We start from the raw sequence: 6,641 nt of genomic DNA, 5'->3' as shown, positions 1-6,641 counted from the left end.
TCCAGAAGCTCAAGGTCATTTTATAATGACCTTGCATTATAATACAGCATTTGTTATAATCCAATTCCAAGAATTATCACTAAAATGCCATGTCTTTGAGGACAGGCAGTTCGCTTTGCTTGTTATCTAAAACCTGATGTCTCATTAAGTGTTCAATGAAGATTTAATGGCCTAAAATTTCTGATTGAACAGAAAATTTGACTGTAGGCATCACTGACTAAAATATCTATGTTTTGGAAATTCTTAAAGTTTTTTGAGTCTAAACTGAAATGAAATTTCTATTTTTAGGATAGCTTGCATGAAAAATGTTATCTTGTTTTGTTTAATCTTTTAATGAAAGGTTACCAAATATTACTATAGGATGAGTATAGGAAATATGAACAGTTATGATTCAATTTTTCAAAATTTTGAGAGTTTATGTGCATATTATATGATGCAACAGACTTCTTAAGAAACTAAGCAATAAACTTTCTTTCTAGAAAAGCTCTGAGTGCAACTGTGTTTAGTTCAGAGGTTTCACTGAATGAGAAAGAGCAGAAAATCTTTGGTTAGCAAACAGTTAATTATTTGAAATAAGTAATAATTCGAATGAGGAAAAATATCTTCTTAGAGTTTTGTGTTATTTATAAATTGAATTCATGAGTATGCTGAAATGTCATATGTTTCTTCTTTATCCATTTTCCCCCTCTAGGCTAGTCTGTTCTTGCCACTAGTCTTAATAAATGATAAAAGCAGAATCTCTAATGAATTGGAGGCATCTTATATAATAATTTCCAATGGTGAGCTGAAAAAGTGATCCAGATACATTTATCTTTTGAGATAAATTCCACTTAACCATTAAGTCCTGTATATCTATTACCACTATGGTAGTTATACATGGAAGAATTTTCTTACAGCATTTCCATTATGTTTCTCAAATTCAATTGCTTTTATGAGACTTTGCTGTCTTAAAAAAATTCTCTTTCCTAAAATATAGTAAAACTTATAAACATACTTTTTACCAAAGGAAATAACTCTTGTTAGTATACTTAAAATTAATTTTAAATGTTAGGGATATTAAAGAGACATTCAGCTGAACAAAACATGACAAGCACAAGTCTGTTATTTCCTATACTTAAATCAACACTCAGAATTTGTCTTCAAGCAGGGGTATATGGGGGAAAAAAACTCCAACAGATTTCCAGAATGATAGTCCAGAGACAGGGATGCCTTATCATGTGTTACATAGGACAAATTTTCAAGGAGAAAATTAGAATGACTACCCGTGAGAATCTTCTTCTGTTAAGGTTCAGGAAACTCATATCTCTTGAGACACAGGCAGATGAAAGGAGTCATCACTGTACGGTTCATTTATATTTTTTTCTCATCAACCTGAGTACTTGAATATCATAGTTTTGGCATGCTAAATAGTCCTTCACCCATAAACATAATAAAATGTAATTTTATAAAATAGCTTTAGTTATAAATGGAAATAGGATACTCAAAACCTTTACCTCTGTGGTAAAGTTTAAATGTTAGGGATATTACCTATCATTTACCTCTGTGGTAAAGGAAAAGTAGTAACTAGAGGTCACCCCTGAACTATTTAGTTTTAGCTTAGAATAATTTTACTATAAGACTGTAAAAAAAAAAAAAGAAATCATCCAGATAACATAAGTTATAGCTCAGCTCTTTCAACAATGAATATCTAAGAATACTTAATTAACAGTAGGTATAGTAGGCATTATAGCTCTTTGAATATTTATTGCATAACTGAGATTAAATTAATTTACAGGTAATTTATCACATTAATGTTATCTTAAGTATGATTCTATTACATCTTGCCAGGTATGACTTTCTATTCTCTAAAAACAGCACATGTCACTCTTATTACATACTGTTCTCAGACAGAAAAATATGAGTTAGGTTTTTAAGTTACTATAATATATTAGTTTCTATTGATAAAACAATAAATTAATGCTCCCAAATCATTTGAACCTATTTTGCATGCTAAAAATAAAATTGAAAACACTCTGTTCAATTTCTTTCTCAGTTCCTATTTTCCTTTAAAGATTTTTAGTGATAAGATTCTGAAAACAATAATTTTTAATAATCTCTGTGGCAACATGACAAGGGATTTTGCTGAAATATTAGCAATGCTTATTGTGTTGAGCTTTGTAAATGCAGAGTCTTCAATCTAATCTGACAAGTCAGACTTTGACAATGCTTATTGAGTTTATAATGCTTAGCTTGCCAATGATGTTGTTAATTTAAAAAACCCACAATTAATAAAGTGAAAATAAAAAAAATAAAGGATAACAGTAAAAGTAAGGCTTTGTAGATTTATTTAAAAAACAATAACTGACTTTGAAACAATTGTAAACACAAACTTTACGTTTAATTTCATCTGATTGTTTTTTTAAAATATTTGTTTATTTATTTATTATGTATACAATATTCTGTCTGCATGTATGCCTGCAGGCCAGAAGAGGGCATCAGATCTCATTACAGATGGTTGTGGGCCACCATGTGGTTGCCGGGAATTGAACTCAGGACCTTTGGAAGAGCAGGCAGTGCTCTTAACCACTGAGCAATTTCTCCAGCCCCTCATCTGATTGTTTACTTGCTAAGTTTACACTTAAGTAGGAAATTAATGTACAATCTCTAAGTTTTGCTTTTTGTATATGTAAAGATTATTCTGATTATTAAAAAAGAAAATAAAAAATAGCTTTCTAGAAAGGTATATAATGTTAGGTGTTTGGCGAACATTGTTTAGCTAATCTTCAACAAATTCAGGGAGGAATGGTCTCTCATTCCCATTTTGACAGATGAAGAAATTCAAACAGGGAAGACAACTGCCCTAAATATCATACACCTATTAAGCAGGGAAGTAAGAATTTCAGATGTGTTTATTTGAAAAGCAATTTCACATGCATTATGTCCTAATAGGTGTAACTTTATTCCTTTCATTTACAAAGGCAGATTTCAAATATTCTATAATTATTATTCTGGGATATGACTGAAGAATATTTCTCAGTGAGCTTTCTGTCACTGGGTTTCTTAAAAACAGTGATTGTTTACCTAATGTATACTTCAAACTTGAGGGTGGTTTAAATAGAACTTCCTAGTCTCTTAAAGCTCTAAATTTTCATTTAACAAGAATATTTTGTGCATTAAAAGTAGCAGCAATTCTCTGTGATGACACTTTTTTTTGCTATACTAATCCTTTGGCATGGTACTGAGGACAGTTTTCTTATGACAACCTTATGTGGGTGGACATTATTCAATTTGAGTCAGAGTGGGGAATTAGAAGCTCCAATTTTGAACTGAAAAAAAAAGTAGTCAATCAAAGATATCTGACACTAGCTTACACAGATGTTCTGTCTTCCTCTGACTCATTCTTTGAAGATCAGAAAGTGATAAATTTTATTTTTGATATAGTAATTGGGTATAGTCATACTATAACTCATGTATTTCATATTATGGGTTTTTTGCTTTGTTTTAATGCTCCTGATTTTGACCCAAGATCTAAAATGTTCAAGGAGTTTCTAAAATAAAAGAGGATATGTTAGTAAGAGGATCAATTTTCAAAGAAAGGTATAAGTTCATATTTCTGAGTAAAAATAACACACTTACAAAAGCATTAGGGGGTAAAAAGAATCCTCAGTCCTTCTGAAAAACAATAATGATGATAATGTTCTGCTGGCTAAACTTAGCAATCTTTGTCGCTAAACAGAGTTGAGAATGGTAAACTAAAAGATTCTTATCATTTCTGTCTCACTGATGAAGCCTTAGGTGGTATTATGGAACTTGTTCAGCCCATGAGATTAAGTCTTACACAAGATTGTGTAGCTCTTAACTTCATATTTTTTTTTATTTCCCAATCTTTATTATCTTAGAGTTGTTGATGGTAGCTCAGCTTTTTTCTAGGCCCTAATCCTTGACAGTCAGTGAGAAAGATGAAAATTGCCCAAGTTAAAGAATACACATAAAGAAAAAGAGTAAACAAAGCAACAATGTTTCCATGTTAGCATCCATGGGAAAAAAAAAAAAACAAATATTATTGTAGACAATGCAAGTGGTACTAATGAGCCATGTGAACAAATACTCATTATGAAACATAATTAGACATATCCTTCAATACAGTACACATTTTTTTATGGCTCCTCCACAAATACTAATGTATGAATGGAGTTCCATGACTTTGTCAATGACTTGAATACTTAGACGTTAAGGTGTTAACCACTCACCACACAATTTTTCAGTAAGAAAAGTTATTAGCCATTTTATAAATAAATCTGGATAACACAAAAGGTCAAGTTAGTTAATGCATTCTATATAAATGATTAAACAGTCTCACTCACATCCTCTAATTCACTCTGTCATATTAGATAGGAGGACTTTTGTTGTACCTGCATACCAAAATTAAGACTATGTAACATGGAGGGTCCTGTTTGTTCTTGTTGGGGGTTTCTGTCCTGCCAGGTTCCCCACAACTGTTTAACCCCAAAGAAAATCACACATAGGTCTCCATGAATTATAAGATGATTGGCTCATTAACTCTAGCCTCTCACTGGCTAACTCTTACATCGTGATTAACCCATTTTTCTGATCTATGTTAGCCATGTGGTTCAGTACCTTTTTTCAGTGAGGCAGATCACATCCTACTGCTTCGGCAGTCTGGGCAGGAGTGGAAGTAATCAACTTTCTCCTTCCCAGAATTCTCCTGTTCTTATTACATCATTTCTACTTCCTGTCTGGTTTTCCCACCTATATTTCCTGCCTGGCCAATCAGTGTTTATTTATAAGAGGATTGACAGAATACAGACAATTCTCCCAGACCTATGTGTGATTTTCTTTGGGGCTAAACAGTTGTGGGGAACCGGGCAGGATAGAAACACAAGTAAGCAGGCCTGGCCCCGTTCATGTTACAAGATTAGATTGTAAAAATGTGATGGCAGAAAGTTGAGGAGTGCTATAAAAGTGAAATGATAGTGCTTAAGGCCAGGATTTGGCATTAAATTCATGTAGACTTACTGTTTTTTAATAACTGAAACTTTGTTTGGAACTCAAGATACTAAAGATCTTATTTAAATTCCTATTGAAATTGTTTGTCCTCAGTGAGAGATACATAACATATGTGAAAATCATCATATTATGGGAAGTACTCTTATAAAGATAAGATTATATTCAGTACAACATTTGGAGAAATAAGAGAGGTAGCTTAAAAAACAGTACATATTTGAATTTCTGTACTTCATGAAGAGCATCAACTCTATTTTTTTAATTACCATCAATAGTACTAAAGTTTACTTAGCACTTCTATTTTCTATATGTATTTCTTTCTGTAGACCTAAATTTTCTTTGAGTTTGCTGTTGTTTTACCTGAGTATTACCCAAACGTCTAGGAAGTGGAAAAGCAACTGCAGGAATCGAAGTCTCAATTTTAAATAACTTCTTAAGAAAAAGAAACACAAAGCATATAACTGTTACTTCTATTTTATTGTTATGCTTAACATTTTAAGTAGAAATAATGTCATTTTAAAGCTTCATTTTAGGGAATTGAATATCTATCACCAATACAGCCTAAGTAGTAATATTAATTGCAGTTTATCAATGTCCTAGATGTTTTTGCTTTCAAATTTCTCTCTCCATAGTTGTGTAAAACAAAACTTTCCCTTATTATCGATGTTAAATATAGTTAAGCCTGAGAACACTTTCAAAAGTTGAATAAATTTGGGCATTTAAATAATTTGATATTTACTGTCCAACTCTGGCCTTTTGAGATACCTCAGTACTTGAAACTCGCATTATATTTTCTGTCCAAATTTCTCATTCTATTGAATCTTTTTAACATTTATAGAAAAGGACAAACAATTCACCTACCCTGATAAAGTACATGGTAACTTCCTGAATTCTTTGCATTTAAAATAAAATGCCAACTTGTTTTGTTAGCCACCGCCAGTTCTAAATTGCACTATGATATCTAATGCAAATTTGAGTTCTTGATCTGTTTTGCCCAAATAAGCAATAGTGGAGGAATTTTTCAATATATTGCACCTGTTACCTATGTAGAAGACAGATTTCACATCAGTGAGAGAAGACACACCAGTACACAGGTTGCTGTGGACTGATCCTTTAGTATTTCTTTAAGCAACACTATTTCATAGTGGGTTTCACAATGGATATGACAAATTTTACCTTTGTTGCCCACTCAATTTCTGCCTCTAGGTTGTTTTCAAAAGATAAGACAATAAAAAATCAAAGCAATCGAGAGTGTTGTTAGAGGAAGAATTCTTTATGAAGTTTTGTGAAGAAATAAGTCTACATACATATATCTATTTAAAATATGTAAATAATGTATATGCATCTCTGTTAAACGTAATGTGTTCAACAAACATTTGCATTTGCATGAATATAAACTGAAGGTTGCTTCATGAAATGACAAAAATTAATAAAGAAAACAGAAACAGAAAGCTATGTAATGTAAAAGGTAAGATATTATTGAAAGTAGCATCATGAATCCTTTGCCCACTATTTGTTTGTTTGTTTGTTTGTTTGTTTTCCAAGATTTCGGGCCTTAGACATCAACCAATTACTGAAAATGTTTAACTGTAGGAATTCAGGTATCTAACAACTCTGATTTCTTTTTTTTTTTTTTT

Source organism: Microtus ochrogaster, chromosome X (genome assembly GCF_000317375.1).
Source record: "Microtus ochrogaster isolate Prairie Vole_2 chromosome X, MicOch1.0, whole genome shotgun sequence".
Lineage (NCBI taxonomy): Eukaryota > Metazoa > Chordata > Mammalia > Rodentia > Cricetidae > Microtus > Microtus ochrogaster.
Note: the sequence above shows the minus strand (reverse complement) of the source record.